At 36.9% G+C, this 21,065-nt stretch overlaps 1 protein-coding gene and 1 pseudogene across 3 annotated transcripts in view; one reads left to right on the plus strand and one right to left on the minus strand.

The window, feature by feature from the left end:
* The window catches only part of LOC132663126 (olfactory receptor 13C9), a 205,549-nt gene that overhangs the window by 106,202 nt on the left and 78,282 nt on the right, over positions 1-21,065 (minus strand). For 2 of the 3 annotated variants that reach the window (XR_013551709.1, XM_078436626.1), the window contains exons 3-5: positions 9,982-10,049; positions 7,761-7,834; positions 2,216-2,318 (exon numbers count right to left, since the gene is read on the minus strand). The exons of the other annotated variant lie outside the window; for it this stretch is intronic. The gene's annotated coding sequence lies outside the window, so the exon portion shown is untranslated. The remainder of the gene's footprint in view (positions 1-2,215; positions 2,319-7,760; positions 7,835-9,981; positions 10,050-21,065) is intronic. 3 annotated transcript variants of the gene reach the window in all.
* LOC132674581 (olfactory receptor 13D1-like) lies at positions 18,112-19,765 on the plus strand (annotated as a pseudogene).

The following is a 21,065-nucleotide window of genomic DNA, read 5'->3' on the forward strand; positions in this document are numbered from 1 at the left end:
GAAATATGCAACATAATCCTGAGCAATGGGAAAACAATTTACACTATGAAAGACGGTATTATATACTGCAACAATACAAATTTGAAGAGCAATTCCCAAAGTTCTTAACTTTATACAAGTACTTTTTCAGTATACTGGCTCATAATGCAAATGTTGAGCATATTTTCTCATTAATGCTCAGTGGACAAAAGAATTAAACAGTTTTGATGTGAGCAAGATAAAAGCTATGTTACAATACAAATGCAAGATAGACTGCAAATGCAAGGAGTTTTATAAGGAAATTATACAAAACAAAGAAATTTTAAATGAAGAAAAATACTTACAATTAAAGAGGTACGTAGAATAGATACTTATAATTTACTTCAGATAAACAACAAATAATTTTTAGTACAAGTATTTCCTATGTAATATTTTTATTTTATCCCAGTATACATGTGCAAAAGCATTCAGAAATAATTCAAATTTAACTGGGCATTATCTATTTTCATATGCTAACCTAGCAACCCTAACTTCTTGTGCCAGGTTTCGCTTGAAATCCAGTCTAAGCCCAGGTTGCACCACCTAGCACCATTCCTAGGCATTGGAGGGAGTACAGAATCCAGGTGCCTAGGCAGTACTACTCACAATAATACTGTGAGACAGTACTATTTTTATTTTTTTTAACTTTTTGTTTACTTATTTTGAGAGAGAGAGCACATTCAGGCAGGGGTGTAGTGGCAGAGAGAGGAAAGAGAATCCCAAGCAGGCTCTGCACAGTCAGCACAGAGCCCACCGTGGGGCTTGAACCCACAAACCATGAGCCCATGACCTGAGCCAAAATCAAAAGTCAGACACAACAAAATGAGCCACCCAGATGCCCCAAGACTGTACTATTTTTTAAACTTTCAATATTCTCAAAAAGAGAATATTTAGTGTATTTCTCTAAACCATTCTAGTCAATACAGGATTATATATCTGTTGTCTCAGATGTACCCAGCCACTGCATAAATATCACCTACAGCTACAACCCTCTTCCCTTTCCAGGACATATATGGTAAGAAGAAACTAACATGAACTTATAGGGTTTCATGATCTAGTACTGCTCTTCAACATTTCCAAGATATGGTCTATCATCTCAACTTCCCACTTTTTCATTTCATTTAATTCAGCGTTTACTAACTGAGGCCTCCTCATTCCAGGAACTATGTCTGCTTCTTCCTCAAATCCCATAAATTATTTTAGTCCCCTGCCAGGTACTACATCCCATTACAAGAATAGCAAGCAATGTCTAGGGTCTTAATATCTGGGGTTAACGCCCCTAATGATGATTACCTCTCTCTACATCCCATTACAAAAGTCAAATCTACATGTTGCCCCCTCCATTTTGCTGTGAAGACCATTCACTGAATTTTTTATTTCCATTATGCTTTTTTTCCAGTTCTAAAATTTCCATTTGTTGTTGTTGTTGTTGTTGTTGTTGTTGTTGTTGTTGTTTTCTATATCTTTCCTGAGACTTTGGTTCTCTGCTTAGGTCTTCTATATTTTCATTTGTTCTTAGTGTATGTGTATAATTGCTCACTGAGATATTTTATAATGGCTGCTTTAAATTCCTTGTCAAATAATTTCAATGTCTGTTCATTTTTTGTTGTATCTGGAGATTGTCCTATATCAAATTGAGATACCTGATTCTTTGTATGAGGAGTGATATTCATTTGTATCCTGGATATTTTAGGTACTATGAGAGTCTGGATCTTATTCAGACCTTCTGTTTTAACAGGACTCCTCTAAAACCACGCCCTTTACAGAAGGAAATCATCACCTCGTTCTTGCCAGATTCAGCAAAAGTTTAGTCTCCTCACACGGACTTTATGACACAGTGGGGATAGAAAGATTTGTTACTACAGGGCTGTGGTAAAAGCCTTGACTTTCCACTAATCCTCCTCTGAAAGTCTATCTGGAGGGAAAGAGCAGACGGAAGAAGGTTAAAATCTAGGCTTCCCACTTGATATGTGCTGAAGTAGGGAAGTAGGGCTGTAGTATTTTTCTCTCGTGTTTGGCTGGAATAGGCAATTACCGCTGTTGTTTTTTGTCTTGCTAAGCCACCCCTTTCTGTTCCACTAGAGTAAGATTTTCTTGTGCCTTTCTGTTTGTTCCCATTGGTGTTTCCAAGTTGTAGGCTTATCTAGCACTCAGTCTGGGATATATAGAAAGCAAAAATAAAACCCAGGAAACTCACTGCTTCTTGTTTCCTTAGATCCCAAAGTCCCTAGCTGGTCTCTTTCTCTCCACCTTTCAGAGTCTTCTTATGTTTTCTTTACACATAATGTCCAGAGTTTTCACTGTATTTAATAAAATAGAGAGAAGTATCTATTCCATCTTGTCTGCTACCAGAAATCCCTATATCTATTTTAAAAGTGAATCCATTAGTATAATCTTCCCTAGAAAATACTCCAGCCAGAATGACTTCTCAATGAATTTTTAAACTCTTATAAGGAAGAAATAAATTAAATTCTACATAATCTATTCACAGATAGAAAACAGAAAACTACCTTAATTCATTTTTATGAGGTCAGTATAAACTGTATACCAATATGTAACATATGGGTTTTTTTTTCTTTTTCTTTAAAAAGAAAAATTACAAAAATGAACTATTGGGACCTCATCAAAATAAAAAGCTTCTGCACAGCAAAGGAAACAATCAGCAAAACTAAAAGGCAACCAACAGAATGGGAGAAGATATTTGCAAACAACATATCAGATAAAGGGTTAGTATCCGAGGTCTATAAAGAACTTATCAAACTCAACACCCAAAAAGCAAATAATCCAGTGAAGAAATGGGGAAAGGACATGAATAGACACTTCTCCAAAGAAGACAGCCAACCGACACATGAAAAAAATGATCAACATCACTCATCATCAGGGAAATACAAATTAAAACCACAATGAGATACCACCTTACGCCAGTCAGAATGGCTAAAATAAACAACTCAGGCAACAACAGATATTGGTGAGGATGTGGAGAAAAAGGATCTCTTTTGCACTGCTTGTGGGAATGCAAACTGGTGCAGTCACTCTGGAAAACAGAATTCCTCAAAAAATTAAAAATAGAACTACCCTACGACCCAGCAATTGCACTACTAGGTATTTATACAAGGGATAAAGGTGTGTTGTTGCGAAGGGGCACACGCACCACCATGTTTATAGCAGCACTATTGACAATAGCCAAAGTATGGAAAAAGCCCAAATGTCCATCAATGGATGAATAAATAAAGAAGATATTATGCTAAGCGAAATTAGCCAGTCAGAGAAAGACAAATATCATATGACTTCATTCATAGGAATTTAAGATACAAACCAGATTAACATAAGGGAAGGGAAGCAAAAATAATATAAAAACAAGGAGGGGGACAAAACATAAGAGACTCTTAAATATGGAGAACAAACTGAGGGTTTCTGGAGAGGTTGTGGGTGGGGGGATAGGCTAAATGGGTAAGGGGCATTAGAGAGGACACTTGTTGGGATGAGCACTGGGTACTGTACACAGGGGATGAATCACTGGAATCTACTCCTGAAATCATTATAGCACTATATGCTAACTAACCTGGATGTAAATTAAAAATAAGTAAATTTTTTAAAAAGAATACTCAAAAAAAAAAAAAAGAATTAAAGGACAAGTGGGTAGCTCAGTCAATTAAGACCAACTCTTGATTTTGGCTCAGGTCATGATGTCACAATTTGTGAGATGGAGCCCCACATTGGGCTTTAGGCTGACAGTGTGGAGCTGTCTCTGTCTCTCAGAGAGACAGAGAGAGACAGTTGTCTCTCTCTGCCTCTCAAAATAAATAAACATTAAAAAAAAGGTTAAGAACTTAGCTCCTATGAACACAGTTGGAAAAAATCCTAAAAAATAATTAGAACATTGAATATAGTGTTATATTTTAAAGAACAAGAGATTACAGTTAAGTGGCGTTAATTCTAGAAATGTAAGTGGTTTAAAATTCAAAAACCCATTTATAAGAAAATGGTATTATTAAAAAGAGGAGCACCTGGGTGGCTCAGTCAATTAAGCATGACTCTTGGTTTCAGCTCAGGTCATGATCTCACGGTTTCATGGGTTCAAGTCTCATGGTGGGCTCTGTACTGACAGTTCAGAGCCTGCTTGGGATTCTCTGTCTCCCTCTCTCTCTGCCCCTCTCGCACTTGCACTGTCTCTGTCTCTCTCAAAATAAATAAATAAACTTAAAAAAAAAAGAGGGGCACATGGGTGGCTCAGTCGGTCAAGCCTCTGGCTTCGGCTCAGGTCATGATCTCGCAGTTAGTGAGTTAGAGCCCCACGTCAGGCTCTGTGCTAACAGCTTAAAGCCTGGAGCCTGCTTCAGATTCCGTGGCTCCCTCTGTCTGTCCCTCCCCCACTTGCGCTCTGTCTCTGTCTCTCTCTCAAAAATAAACGTTAAAAAACTTAAAAAAAAAGAAATATCACATAGTAACATTTATAGAGGCATAAAATTACTGTAAAATTATTGCTCTGTGTTTTTAAACCTATGGAACAAGTTTCATTTTGCCATATCTCCTGTTCATGTAATTAACTACTTGAAAGCACTCCCTTGCCTTTTTCATCTCTATATATCCATACAATGTTGACATTATGTAAAAGGTCTTTCATATAATTGGATCTCAAATAGGAATAAAATTAAAGAAACAGAAAAAATGTCTACAATGTTATTAAAGTACTGTTGGCTACTACTTTTTTTATTGAAGAATGGTTTTGATATACAATGTTACTTCAGATGTACAACATAATGATTCAACAAGTCTGTAAATTGTGTTAGCTCACCACAAGTGTAGCTACCATCAGTCACCATATAACACTATTACATCAGGCCCTGTGCTGGCAGCTCAGAGCCTGAAGCCTGTTTCAGATTCCGTGTGTGTGTCTCTCTCTGCCCCTCCCCAACTCATGTTCTGATTCTCTCTCTCTCTCAAAAATAAATAAATCTTAATTTAAAAAAAAAAATGGCAGCTAATATAACATTATTACAGTACCACTGATTATATTCTCTATGTTGTACCGTTGCTCCCTGTGACTTATTCATTCATAACTAGAAGATTGTATCTCCCACTCCCCTTCACCAATTTTATCCATCCCCAGCCCCCACCCCCAAAAATAAATACAGATTTAAAAAATTTTTTAAGAAAAAAAACATGTGTGTTAAAATCACAACCTTCCTACTAATAAATACACTCTAAAGGTGTAGGGTAATATAAATATGCATGAAGTTAAAATAATAAGATCTCGGGCAGGGCCAGAGAGCCAGTTGTGAGGAGAAATGGAGTTAGAGGAGGCAGCTGGGGAGCAATGGAAGTAGTGTACTGGCCACTCAGATAAGGCTGGGCACCCATAGCTTTGGTTATTGCATCCTTGTGTTTTCCCATCCCACCAAGGAAAAATATACTACACTGCAATGACTCCTCTATTCTATAAAAAGGGCATCTTAAAAAGGTCTATAATGAGGGGGTGCCTGGGTGGCTCAGTTGGTTAAGCATCCAACTTTTGATCTCAGTTCAGGTCTTGATCTCAGGGTCATGAGTTCAAGTCCCACATTGAAAAAAAAAAAGTAAAGAAGGTCTATTATGGGAATTAGGCTTTGCTCATTAAAAAGAGGGAGTGAAGAAGAGAATCTCTGATCCCAGTCTTTTTCCATTGTCATTACTCTCAAAAGTCAAAGGTAAGTGGAGAATAACTGTTTAACTCTCTATTTACTTTTCGTTTCCTATTTCCCATTTGCAAATATTTTGACATCAGTTACAATTGCCTTAAAAAATGACACAGGGTAATTCAAAATATACAATTATTTTAGAAAGTAGGTTAAAAAGTCACTATGCTTTCAAGTTTATAATATATGTGGTACATACATATGAATATATTAAAATATTAATAATTACAACTGAAATTATGGATTAATTTCTTCATTTGGGTTTTTCCATGTTTCCCACTTTTCTGCAATAAGTATGTATTGTTTTATTTAACCAGAAAATTTTTAATTTATTTTTTATTACTTTATTATTTAAATTCAAGTTAGTTAACATACAGTGTAGTATTGGTTTCAGGAGTAGAACCCAGTGGTTCATCACTTACATATAATACCCAGTGCTCATCACAATGAGTACCCTCCTTAATTCCCATCACCCACGTAGCCTGTCCCCCAAGCCCCCTTATACTCAATGTCCTGAATGGGAAAAATATGCAGCCAAGAACTCTTTATCCAGCAAGCCTGTCATTCAGAATAGAAGGAGATATAAAAACTTTCCCAGACAAACAAAAACTAAAGGAGTTCATGGCCATTAAACCAGTCCTACAAGAAATTTTAAGAAGGACTCTCTGAGTGGAGAAAAAAAAGACCAAAGCAACAAAGACTACCAAGGACCAGAGAATATCACCAGAAATACCAACTCTACAGGTAACACAATAGCCTAAATTCAATCTTTCAATAACCACTCTGAATATAAATGGACTAAATCCTCTAATCAAAAGACATAGGGTATTAGAATGGACTTAAAAAATCCATCTATATGCTGCATTTATAAGAGAATCATTTTAGACCTAAAGACACTTGCAGATTAAAGGTGAGGGAATGGAGAACCATCTGTCATGCTAATGGATGTCAAAAGAAAGCTAGAGTAGCCACACTTATATCAGACAAACTAGATTTTAAAACAAAGACTATGGGGTACCTAGGTGGCTCAGTTGGTTGAATGCCCAACTTCGGCTCATTTCATGATCTCACAGTTTGTGGGTCAAGCCCTGCATCCAGCTCTATACTGACAGCTCAGAGCCTGGAGCCTGCTTCAGATTCTGTATCTCCCTCTCTCTCTGCCCCTCCCCGCTTGTTCTCTCTCTTTCTCTCTCTCTCTCTCCCTCTCAAATAAATAAATTTTTTTAAAAGACTGTAACAAGAGATGAAGAAGGGCATTATATCATAATTAAGGAGTCTATCAAGAAGAGCTAACAATTGTAAATATTTATGCCCCCAAATATATAAATCAATTAATCACAAACATAAAGAAACCCATTGATAATAATACCATAATAGTTGGAGACTTTAATACCCTACTTACAACATGGACTGATCATCTAAGCAGAAAATCAATAAGGAAACAATGGCTTTGAATGACACACTGGATGAGATGGACTTAACAGATATATTCAGAACATTTCATCCTAAAGCAGCAGATTATGCATTCTTCTCCAGTGCACATGGAACATATTCCAGAATAGATCACATATTGGGACACAAATCAGCCCTCAACAAGTAAAAAAGATCAAGATCATACCATGCATATCTTCAGATCACAATGCTATGAAACTTGAAATCAACCACAAGAAAAAGATTTTGGAAAGCCCCAAAATACATGGCGGTCAAAGAACATCCTACTAAAAAATGAACGGTTTAACCAGAAAATTTAAAAAGAAGTAAAGGAAATTTTTAATTTATTAAAAATAAATTCTTGTTTAGTATGTTAAACTATAATTAGGTCTTTGAGACAATATCTCTAAATCTTGAGAGCTACTGCCACCTTCCATACAATTTAAAAATACTCTTTAAATCATTTCTGGGATTACAAATTCCCCTAGAAGGAAACAAAGAAGGATTTAAATTGGCTATCAGAGCCATGTGTAGATCCTCTGGACATTCTCAGGGCCCAGAAATTAGAGGACACACATTTATTTGCTATTGATACAAATTCAAGACAGAACATTTGAGTAGGAATGACAGTCTTACCTTTGGTCTGTTCCCCTTCACACTACCCACCGAGTAATCTGAAATGGTGGGGTTCTTAACAGTGGATCCCATAGCTCAAAAAGAAGAGAGTAAAGACATCAACTAGCTAGAGAAACAGCAGCCACAATGAATTTATTATCTAGACACAAAGAGGTTGGTAAAATACTAGAAAAAGGAATGATACATAGTGATTAGTGTGCTTGTGTCTAAACTACATCCCTTTAAAAACTGAAGTCTCAACAGGCCACACACTACCTATTGTGTGTGGAGAAGGTAAGAATCCTACACAAAGAATTGAATAGGAAGCATTGCAGACTTGTAAAGATTTGTTTCAGAAAGAGAAGGAGAAATGGAAATGATAAATCATAAATTTTATATTTTTAAAACTTTTCACTTTGAACTGATTTTAAACTTTCAGAAAAGTTACAAAATTAGTTCAAAGAGTTCTCTTATGTATCTTCCCTAACCTCTAATGTTAACATCAGAACCATAGTATAATTATCAAGTATAAGAAATTAACATTGGTATATTAGCTATAGACTTTATTCAAATTTCACAAATTTTCTACTAATGTCTTTTTCTGTTCCAGGGTCCTCTTCAGGATACCACATGGTATATACATGTTATTTATCCCTTGTCTCTTCCATTCCAGTCTATAACTATTCCTCAATCTTTTTTCTTTTATTAATTTGAAAAGTTCTAAATTAAAAAACAAGAAAAAAATAAACATGGACAAAAAGAACTATTAAATCAAAGAAGTATCTTGAATATCTATGAACATCATTTTACAATATTCATTTCTCCTTAGGATGAAAAAGGCGGGTGGGGCGGGGGGAGTGTCAGCCTGAGAGACTAGATTAAATTAACCAGTGTTGTCCACTTGTGTATGCCAATGACTATCACATATCACATAGAGTTTTTCAAACCAGTTCTATAAAATAGGTGTTATTATGCTAATATTACAGATGACACATCATGCTCAGGCAAGTTAAGTGTCTTGCCCGAGATCTGTATAGTTATGAAGCCACATAGCCAAGACTGAACTGGACTCTAAGTTGTCTGACTCCAAGCCACGTGTTCTTTCCATTAAGGTGTGGTATTGTTTCATAAATAAATCTTATCAGCAGTCCAGACAAAAGGATAAAAGGATTAGAGCACAGTAGGCTTCCACAGCACAGCCTTATAGATGGTCAGAGCATGCAGGATGACCTAAGTGAATCAATTCCAGGATTGAACTTAATGCTCAGATAGAAGTTCCCGCTAGATAAGAGCTACATACTTTTGCTGTTTCCAGGAACAAAAAAAGAAAATTGCACTTGTTTTCCACAGTGGAAAAAACAACAACAACAACAGCAGCAGCAACAACAACAACAGGATAATTCTCAATACCATGTAGAAAAACGAGAAAGGGTCTTTGCCTTTTTTTTGGCCTTTGCCTTTGTTCATTCCATCCTATTTATTATTTCCTTTTGGGGCGCATAGGGCTTATTTGCTGATACAAGCACTGGGGATCTCCTGTGAGGGATGTTTCATATTGTGAAGAATGAAGTTGCTTTATAACAATAGGAGACAGTCAGTCTGGAACTAGAATTCAATACCTAGTGCTAGGAATTTTCTCCTGAGGATGCCTTCCAGGATAGATGTCATGTAGCCTGATATAAGAGGCTCATGGGGCAAAATATGAAATGCTGGCTGAATTTATATGATTTATAGACAAATTTCTGTTGACAAGTACAGGGGAAGACAGGTAGATACACATGATCCATGAGTCTCAGATGTTCTTTCTTTACATAAGTGGTGCCCAGTGGTGAAAAGTAATCTAAGGACAGGTCCTTTGGGGAGACAAAAAAAAAAAAAACCAAAAAACTCAGGGAGCCAAGAAATTGAAACTTTATCTTTTTGCGAACAAAGAGAAGTAAGCAAAAGTAACAGAAATCCCTGCCCTTTTTCCCATGGTCTTGCAATTCTAGCACTATGTCTTTCTTTTTACTATGTGCTACTGTTGTTGCAGCCTGACTGTATTGCTAACCTTGGTTATATTCTAAATAGTGGGCTCTAGTATCCCTTTGCAAAAACTGGACTGTGTCAGTATATCTTTTCAGAGTGGATATATTTGTGGATTGACTGGTTGAAATCAGAATGTTAAATGGCATCAATTAGCGTATGTAATAAAACAACAGAAAAACTCAAGCAAATTTCCAATCCATTGACTGTTCTTTACCTTTCTTGGGCTTTAGAGAAAGCTGGGACCAACAAATGCCTAGACCTTTCAGCTTCTTTGGTAGTCTCCTAATCATTGGAAAGAATACAAAAATATCAACCTTCACCCCAGGGCAGTTAAGAAGAATTTAATTATTTTTCCTTATTTCTATAATCAAAGATATAGTTTTATTAAAGAAAATATAGAAAATATGTACAGGATTAAGAAAATTTTAAATACTTCAAAAACAAATCTGACAAAGAAAACTACAGTTAGCATTCTGATGTGGTTTCAGCTACACGTATACAAAATTTATTTATATGATCATTTATATTGCCGTGAGATTTGCTTTTATCTGATAGTATATCATTAGCATTTCTCCTTGTCCTTAACTGTTCTCCAGGATGCAGTTTTCAATGGAATAACAAATGACACATCCCATCATCACAAACCAGATTTTCAGCATCCTTAAAAAATTATGACTATTAGTTGGATATTTCAGAAAAATAATTATTAAATAATAGTGATGATGATGATGATGATGATGATGATAAAAGTAATCTTAAGGTGACTTTTCTGGAAATTCTTGTAGAGTTTCATTTAAAATCAAGTTGGCCCATGTCTAAAATACTAAGTTTTTATTAAGAAAGAAAATTGAATTCCATCAAGTCATCATTTATATCCATCTAGATGATCAAATAGGGTTTTGTATTTACCTGTTTATTTGCTATATTAACAGATTTTTCAGGTTTATTTACTTTGAGAGAGAGTGTGTGTGTGTGTGGGGGGGGGGGGGGACAGGGCCAGAGAGAGAGGGAGAGAGAAAGAATCCCAAGCATGCTCCATGCTGTTAGCACAGAGCCTGATGCAGGCCTCGAACCTATGAACTGTGAGATCATGACCTGAGCCAACCAAGAATCAGATGTTTAAATGGCTGAGTCACCCAGGCACCCCTATATTAAGAGATTTCTGGATATTAACCTTGAATTTATTATATTATTATACACTTGGATTTGGTTTTATATTTATTTATGATTTTTACATATATATTGAAATGAGATCAAACCATAGTTTTATTCTATTTTTGACAACTGGGATATGAAAGTTATTTTAGTTTGAGGCATCTGGGTGGCTCAGTTGGGTGTTCAGCTCTTCATTTCAGCTCAGGTCATCATCTCATGGTTCATGAGATCAAGTCCCACATTGGGCTCCGCACTGAGAGTGTGGAGCCTGCTTGGGATTCATATTCTTTCTCTCTCTCTCTCTCTCTCTCTCTCTCTCTCTCCCTCCCTCTCTGTCCATCCCCCACTCATGCTTGCCCTCTCTCGCTCTCTCCCAAAATAAATGAACAAACATTTTTTAAAGTTATTTTAGTTTGATAAAATGATTTGCAAACTGTTCCATTATTTTTCAGACATTAAAGTCTTTATATAGCACAGAAATTACTTTTTTTTCTTGAAAGTATAACCTCTTTCCTAAGTAATCTGTGTCCAATGTTCATTTTGAGGATCAAAATGGTACTAGACACAAATTGGGACCTTTATCCCAATTGAATTTCTGATAATACTGGAGTATCTACTGTGCTAAATGTTGAATAAATAAATGGAAGTTTCCATGAAAGAGGTCAGCCCAGTTCTGTGAAAGCATTCAAAATGGGCATCCTACCCAAACTAATTCAGGAAGGGTTTCTAGAAAAAGATAATAACAGGGAGGGGCCTTTCCAGTTTAAGAAAGTATGAAAACATAACGAAGAACAAGAATGATGTTTGGGGTAAACTGTGAGAAGTTCAGTATGGCTATTGTGGAGCATGAAGAAGAAGGGTCAGAAACAGATCCAGAACTTCCATATTAGTGACATTTAGAGATGACAATCTGGTTTCAGGAGAGTCTTCTTGAAAGTAATATATCTGACAAATACAAAACAATTAGAGCACAGCTGAGACTTCATATGGTATTAACACTATATATCATAGGAACTCACAAAATGGAAAGACCAAGGTGAATCAGAAAAAGCAAGTAAGGCAAGAATGTTAATTTCAACACACCTGAGGACTGAATAGTAATTTTCAGAGGTTAAAAAAAAAAAAGAGGATCTGTGATAGGTACTAAAATGTTGTGATCAGAAGGCTGATTCTGGACCTAGACTGCCAGGTATTAAATCTTGGTTCTAGCTATATGACCTTGGGGAAGCTATTTAACTTCCATTTATCTGTTTGCTTCTCTGTAAAATGAGGATAATAATAGCATCTTATACTGCCATTATATAAATTACTTACCTCACGGACTGCAATGGATATTAAATGAGCCAATAGGGTAAAGTGTTTATAACAGTGCCTAGCACAGTTATTTCTCAATAAATACTAGCTAGCTACTATTGATTCAGTCATACTAATACAAACCAACATACATAAAATCTTTATGAGCACTGTTATAAGCACATTTTATATATTCATTATCGGAAGGTTTCTTTCTATAAAATAAAAATAATATAGAAGACAGAGATATATTCTAACATACCATATATGAATATTAAGAGAAAAAAATGACTTATCATTAAATACTAGTATTATAGAGTATTATAGTATACTAAATTTACTTGCCTGAAAAAAATATTAAAAATGCATACAGTTTTTTGATGATAAAAAATTAAAAGAATTACAGAATTGAGAAGAACACACGTGTTAGGAAGTATGAGGAATACAAGTGACCTGTACTGTCAGAGGAGAAATTCCAGGCTCTGAAAAAATTGCACTAAATGTGGACACAGACTCGTTAACCTCTGAAAGCTCCTTGCAACCAATCTCAAATGTTTCCAGGTTAACTCTAGACTGGTCTTTGAAAGAAGAATAGATACACTACCCATGTGAGAAGAGAAAATATTCAAGGTATGCCCATTATAGGCTCAAACTTTAGTGCTAGCACCTTTTTTTTTCAATATATGAAGTTTATTGTCAAATTGGTTTCCATACAACACCCAGTGCTCATCCCAAAAGGTGCCCTCCTCAATACCCATCACCCACCCTGCCCTCCCTCCCACTCCCCATCAACCCTCAGTTTGTTCTCAGTTTTTAAGAGTCTCTTATGCTTTGGCTCTCTCACACTCTAACCTCCTTTTTTTTTTCTTCCCCTCCCCCATGGGTTTCTGTTAAGTTTCTCAGGATCCACCTAAGAGTGAAAACATATGGTATCTGTCTTTCTCTGTATGGCTTATTTCACTTAGCATAACACTCTCCAGTTCCATTCATGTTGCTACAAAGGGTCATATTTCATTCTTTCTCATTGCCATATAGTACTCAATTGTGTATATAAACCACAATTTCTTTATCCATTCATCAGTTGATGGACATTTAGGCTCTTTCCATAATTTGGCTATTGTTGAGATGCTGATATAAACATTGGGGTACAAGTGCCCCTATGCATCAGTACTCCTGTATCCCTTGGGTAAATTCCTAGCAGTGCTATTGCTGGGTCATAGGGTAGGTCTATTTTTAATTTTTTGAGGAACCTGCACACTGTTATCCAGAGGGGCTGCACCAATTTGCATTCCCATCAACAGTGCAAGAGGGTTCCCGTTTCTCCACATCCTCTCCAGCATCTATAGTCTCCTGATTTGCTCATTTTGGCCACTCTGACTGGCGTGAGGTGATATCTGAGTGTGGTTTTGATTTGTATTTCCTTGATGAGGAGCAACGTTGAGCATCTTTTCATATGCCTGCTGGCCATCCGGATGTCTTCTTTAGAGAAGTGTCTATTCATGTTTTCTGCCCATTTCCTCATTGGGTTATTTGTTTTTCGGGTGTGGAGTTTCGTGAGTTCTTTATAGATTTTGGATACTAGCCCTTTGTCCGATATGTCATTTGCAAATATCTTTTCCCATTCCGTTGGTTGCCTTTTAGTTTTGTTGGTTGTTTCCTTTGCTGTGCAGAAGCTTTTTCTCTTCATAAGGTCCCAATAGTTCATTTTTGCTTTTGATTCCCTTGCCTTTGGGGATGTGTGAAGTAAAAGGTTACTACGGCTGAGGTCAGAGAGGTCTTTTCCTGCTTTCTCCTGTAGGGTTTTAATGGTTTCCTGTCTCACATTCAGGTCCTTTATCCATTTGGAGTTTATTTTTGTGAATGATGTAAGTAAGTGGTCTAGTTTCAATCTTCTGCATGTTGCTGTCCAGTTATCCTAACACCATTTGTTAAAGACACTGTCTTTTTTCCATTGGATATTCTTTCCTGCTTTGTCAAAGATTAGTTGGCCATACATTTGTGGGTTTAGTTCTGGGGTTTCTATTCTATTTCATTGGTCTATGTGTCTGTTTTTATGCCAATACCATGCTGTCTTCATGATGACAGCTTTGTAGTAGAGGCTAAAGTCTGGGATTGTGATGCCTCCTGCTTTAGTCTTCTTCAAAATTACTTGGGCTATTCGGGGCCTTGTGTGGTTCCATATGGATTTTAGGATTGCTTATTCTAGTTTCGAGAAGAATGCTGGTGCAATTTTGATTGGGATTGCATTGAATGTGTAGATAGCTTTGGGTAGTATTGACATTTTGACAATATTTATCCTTCCAATCCATGAGCACGGAATGTTTTTCCATTTCTTTATATCTTCTTCAATTTCCTTCATAAGCTTTCTATACTTTTCAGCATACAGATCTTTTACATATTTCGTTAGATTTATTCCTAGGTATTTTATGCTTCTTGGTGCAATTGTGAATGGGATCAGTTTCTTTATTTGTCTTTCTGTTGCTTCGTTATTAGTGTATAAGAATGCAACTGATTTCTGTACATTGATTTTGTATCCTGCAACTTTGCTGAATTCATGTATCAGTTCTAGCAGACTTCTGGTGGAGTCTATCGGATTTTCCATGTATACTATGATGTCATCTGCAAAAAGGGAAAGCTTAACTTCATCTTGGCCCATTTTGATGTCTTTGATTTCCTTTTGTTGTCTGATTGCTGATGCTAGAACTTCCAACACTATGTTAAACAACAGCGGTGACAGTGGGCATCCCTGTCGTGTGCCTGATCTCAGGGAAAAAGCTCTCAGTTTTTCCCCATTGAGGATGTTGTTAGCTGTGGGCTTTTCATAAATGGCTTTTATTATCTTTAAGTATGTTCCTTCTATCCCGACTTTCTCGAGGGTTTTTATTGAGAAACGTTGCTGAATTTTGTCAAATGCCTTTTCTGCATCGATTGACAGGATCATATGGTTCTTATCTTTTCTTGTATTAATGTGATGTATCACGTTGATTGATTTGCGAATGTTGAACCAGCCCTGCATCCCAGGAATGAATCCCACTTGATCATGATGAATAATTCTTTCTATACGCTGTTGAATTCGATTTGCTAGTATCTTATTGAGAATTTTTGCATCCATATTCATCAGGGATATTGGCCTGTAGTTCTCTTTTTTAATGGGTCTCTGTCTGGTTTAGGAATCAAAGTAATACTGGCTTCATAGAAGGAGTCTGGAAGTTTTCCTTCCCTTTCTATTTTTTGGAATAGCTTGAGAAGGATAGGTATTATCTCTGCTTTAAACGTCTGGTAGAACTCCCCTGGGAAGCCATCTGGTCCTGGACTCTTATTTGTTGGGAGATTTTTGATGACTGATTCAATTTCTTCACTGGTTTTGGGTCTGTTCAAGCTTTCTATTTCCTCCTGATTGAGTTCTGGAAGCGTGTGGGTGTTTAGGAATTTGTCCATTTCTTCCAGGTTGTCCAGTTTGTTGGCATATAATTTTTCATAGTATTCCCTGATAACTGCTTGTATCTCTGAGGGATTGGTCATAATAATTCCATTTTCATTCATGATTTTACCTATTTGGGTCATCTCCCTTTTCTTTTTGAGAAGCCTGGCTAGAGGTTTATCAATTTTGTTTCTTTTTTCAAAAAACCACCTCTTGGTTTCGTTGTTCTGCTCTACAGTTTTTTAGATTCTATATTGTTTATTTCTGCTCTGATCTTTATTATTTCTCTTCTTCTGCTGGGTTTAGGCTGTCTTTGCTGTTCTGCTTCTATTTCCTTTAGGTGTGCTGTTAGATTTTGTATTTGGGATTTTTCTTGTTTCTTGAGATAGGCCTGGATTGCAATGTATTTTCCTCTCAGGACTGCCTTCGCTGCATCCCAAAGCGTTTGGATTGTTGTATTTTCATTTTCATTTGTTTCCATATATTTTTTAATTTCTTCTCTAATTGCCTGGTTGACCCACTCATTCTTTAGTAGGGTGTTCTTTAACCTCCATGCTTTTGGAGGTTTTCCAGACTTTTTCCTGTGGCTGATTTCAAGCTTCATAGCATTGTGGTCTGAAAGTATGCATGCTATGATTTCAATTCTTGTATACTTATGAAGGGCTGTTTTGTGACCCAGTATGTGATCTATCTTGGAGAATGTTCCATGTGCACTCGAGAAGAAAGTATATTCTGTTGCTTTGGGATGCAGAGTTCTAAATATATCTGTCAAGTCCATCTGATCCAATGTATTATTCAGGGCCCTTGTTTCTTTATTGACCGTGTGTCTAGATGATCTATCCATTTCTGTAAGTGGAGTGTGAAAGTCCCCTGCAATGACCACATTCTTATCAATAAGGTTGCTTCTGTTTATGAGTAACTCTTTTATATATTTGGGGGCTCCCATATTCGGCACATAGACATTTATAACTGTTAGCTCTTCCTGATGGATAGATCCTGTGATTATTATATAATGCCTTTCTTCATCTCTTGTTACAGCCTTTAAGTTAAAGTCTAGTTTGTCTGATATAAGTATGGCTACTCCAGCTTTCTTTTGACTTCCAGTGGCATGATAAATAGTTCTCCATCCCCTCACTCTCAATCTGAAGGTGTCCTCAGGTCTAAAATGAGTCTCTTGTAGACAGCAAATAGATGGGTCTTGTTTTTTATCCATTCTGATACCCTGTGTCTTTTGGTTGGCGCATTTAGTCCATTTACATTCAGTGTTATTATAGAAAGATATGGGTATAGAGTCATTGTGATGTGCGTAGGTTTCATGCTTGTAGAGATGTCTCTGGTACTTTGTCTCACAGGATCCCCCTTGGATCTCTTGCAGGGCTGGTTTAGTGGTGACAAATTCTTTCAGTTTTTGTTTGTTTGGGAAGACCTTTATCTTTCCTTCTATTCTAAATGACAGACTTGCTAGATAAAGGATTCTCGGCTGCATATTTTTTTCTGTTCATCACATTGAAGATCTCCTGCCATTCCTTTCTGGCCTGCCAAGTTTCAGTAGAGAGATTGGTCACAAGCCTTATAGGTCTCCCTTTATATGTTAGAGCACGTTTATCTCTAGCTGCTTTCAGAATTTTCTCTTTATCCTTGTATTTTGCCAGTTTCACTATGATATGTCGTGCAGAAGATCGATTCAAGTGACGTCTGAAGGGAGTTCTCTGTGTCTCTTGGATTTCAATGCCTTTTTCCTTCCCCAGATCAGGGAAGTTCTCAGCTATTATTTCTTCAAGTACACCTTCAGCACCTTTCCCTCTCTCTTCCTCCTCTGGAATACCAATTATGCGTAGATTATTTCTCTTTAGTGCATCACTTAGTTCTCTAATTTTCCCCTCATACTCCTGGATTTTTTTATCTCTCTTTTTCTCAGCTTCTTCTTTTTCCATAATTTTATCTTCTAGTTCACCTATTCTCTCCTCTGCCTCTTCAATCCGAGCCGTAGTTGTCTCCATTTTATTTTGCAGCTCATTGATAGCATTTTTTAGCTCCTCCTGGCTGTTCCTTAGTCCCTTGATCTCTGTAGCAAGAGATTCTCTGCTGTCCTTTATACTGTTTTCAAGCCCAGCGATTAATTTTATGACTATTATTCTAAATTCACTTTCTGTTATATTGTTTAAATCGTTTTTGATCAGTTTGTTAGCTGTTGTTATTTCCTGGACATTTTTTTGAGGGGAATTATTCAGTTTTGTCATTTTGGATAATCCCTGGAGTGGTGCAGAACTGCGGGGGCAGTGCTATCACCTTAAACACACTACGTAATTCTTTCTTTCTGAGCTAGTCAAGAGACTTAATAGTTATGATCAACAATATAATTATAAAAGTATTACAAAGTTTTAACCATGTATATTATAATAGGCACCTCAGATATCTTATGTAATTTAATACTCACAACAAATTGTCAGAGTTATTTCTTTCCCACATCTTACCATGAACCAACCTCGGCTCCGAAAGTCACATGCAAAGCTAAATGGCATGGTGCTGACTGTATATGGTGCGTTATTTTAAAATAAGACCAGCTTCGTTTTTAAATGATTTTATTTCAGAATATTCATTAATAATGAGATTTATATCTAAATTTAAAATTATGGGGGCTACTGGTTGGCTCAATCGGCTAAGCATCCGACTTTGGCTCAGGTCATGATCTCGCAGTTCGTGGTTTCGAGCCCTGCATCAGGCTCTGTGCTGACAGCTCAGAGCCTAGAGCCTTCTTCGGATTCTGTGTCTCCCTCTCTCTCTGCCCCCCACCCCTACTCGCTCGCTTGCTCTCTCTCTCTCAAAAATAAAAAAATAAACATTTAAAAAATTTAAAAACAATAAATTTAAAAAATTAAAAATTAAATTTAGAATTATGCTGTCCCTATTATTTTATTAGAGACCTGACACTTCACAGCACAATTCTTAGGGTCATTGATAACTTTGCCCCTGCTACTGCATGGCCCTACAAAGTACTGACTCTCTCAGTGCTTCAGTTTCGGCATCAATAAAGGCAAAATTGTATCCATACCTTTCCTGATGTCCAGAGCTACATGAAAAATCAAAATTTTATAGGTTAAAGTGATGTTTAAACTAAATTATAAATTTAAATTTCCTGAAGTCATATACTTATCTGAACTCTGCAAGTGACATGGACACTTAGAGATGGGAAATTACTCAGCTGTGACTGAATTCTTTCTGGCAGTACTTTCCCAATACCAAGAGGTCCAGCTTTCTTTGTTCATGTTCTGCCTCATGATACCTGATAATCCCCCTGGAAAACAGTCTCCTGATTATCATCAACACCCTAGATTCTTGCCTCCACACCCCCATGTACTTCTTCCTTGGGAACCTCTCATTCTTGGACATTTGTCATACATCATCATCCATTCCTCTGATGTTCACATTAAGGTCTGAGAGAAAAATCCATCTCTTTTATTGACTGTGCTCTGCAGATGGCTGTCTTCCTTGGGTTGGGCTGCACTGAGTGTATCCTCCTGGCTGTGATGGCCTATGATTGGTATGTGGCCATCGGCAAGCCACTGAGGTACCCCACCATCATGAATAGAGGTCTTTATGTGCACATGGCTGCTTGGTCTTGGATCACAGTGCAAACAGTCCTGACAATGGTGTTGCCTTTCTGTGGGAATAATGTCATTGACCATCTTACCTGTGAGTTACTGGCCCTTCTTAAACTCATATGTTCAGATGTCTCCATCAATGTGCTTATCATAACAGTGGCAAGTATTGTTTCCTTAGTGACTTCCCTACTGTTAATTTTTATTTCTTATGTTTTTATACTCTCTTTCATCCTGAGACTTAACTCTACTGAAGGGAGAAAGAAAGCCTTTTCAACCTGTTCAGCCCACCTTGCTGTAGTGGTTTTACTCTATGATTCAGTCCTTTTTATGTACATGAAGCCCAAGTCAAAGGACATGAAGTTTGATGAGATCACTGGGTGTTGAACTCCATCATCTACAGCCTGAGGAATAAGAAGGTGAAAGAGGCTATGAAGAAAGTCTTGAGTAGACACTTACACTCATGGAAAATATCAAAGTGCTTAGGACATGTAGTATCTACATTTGGGGAAAAGATGTATTTTTGGTAGTCACAGATGAAGCTGCAGAACTCAGTATGATGAGAGCATTGTGTTTGCAAAGCCAAATGTGGAACTCTCATTTATACAATAGAAAATGTCCATGAAAACCTTTTCATATAATATCTTTGTAGCAGTCCTTCTAGTTATATGGAACTATGCCTCTTGGTCCCACAGAGGTCATGATGGATGCTGTTCGTGATGAATATCTCTCTGTCTCTATGTGTCTGTCTGTCTGTCTGTCTGTCTCTCTCTCTCTCTCTCTCTCGTCTTCCCTTTCCACCCCTCTTTTCTCCTTGTTCCTTCTTTTATCTTTCTCTTCTTTGCTCTCTTCTTTATCTTCTTTGTCTCCTCAAGGTACATATGTATATATTATTTTGGTCTGTCCAGCATCCTTTCATCTAATAAAAGAACACATCTTTTTATTTTAAGAAATCCACTCTCTCCCACTCTCAGTCCATAGTTGGCTGAGGCTGGCCACATTCTCTGAATCAAATGATAAGCATGAAACACAGATTGGGCCAATGAAAAATGAACATCTCCTACTCACAGTGATTCATTCAGGGTAGCTATATGACCTAAGCCATGCTAATCATACTTAATTGCCAAAATGGTGCCTGAGTGTTAGAGAAAAGTCACTCTTTTTTTCAAAGGATTTCTAACAGGTAGAACATGTATCTGGATCTTCTCCCGGCCATTTCTGTCAATATATGGGGAGAGCCCGACTGAAAATGAAATCACCAAAGAGGAAAGTAGAGCTGAGGGAAGGAATTAGGGTGGTTTGATGTCAGTATTAACTCCTGGTTCAAGGTGGGCCTAAAAACATTCATGCTTGGGCTTTTCAGTTATGTGAGACAATAAACTTCCTTTAAAATAAACTGAATTAATTTCCACTGCTTACAACCATATAAATCCTTATTAATGCATTCTCTTATGTACCTCATTTTCTCTCTCTCCCTCACTAGCTCCTACTTCTAACTTTTCCTCTGTATATCCCTTTTATCTAATTCTTTCTAATACCGTTTATATCTTTCCCTCCTCCTGTCATTTTGTGATTCTCTATTTCCATCTCTTTCTCACTCTTGTTCTTTCATCCTCCATCTCAAAAACTTGTCATTTTTAAGAATCACTGATGGTCCCAAAGTCTCCAGCATTTAGGATTCACCTCTTCCTTTAGTGCCAAATCACAATAATATAACCTTTATTTTGCATGAATGCACACAATGTATCCCCCTTGCAAATATTGCTAAGGACTTCTTATATTTTCCTAGTTCTTAGTAATTTTTCTCCAGATTGCTCTATTGTGCTTCTC

The sequence above is a fragment of the Panthera onca genome, chromosome D4, assembly GCF_046562875.1.
Source record: "Panthera onca isolate mPanOnc1 chromosome D4, mPanOnc1 haplotype 2, whole genome shotgun sequence".
Lineage (NCBI taxonomy): Eukaryota > Metazoa > Chordata > Mammalia > Carnivora > Felidae > Panthera > Panthera onca.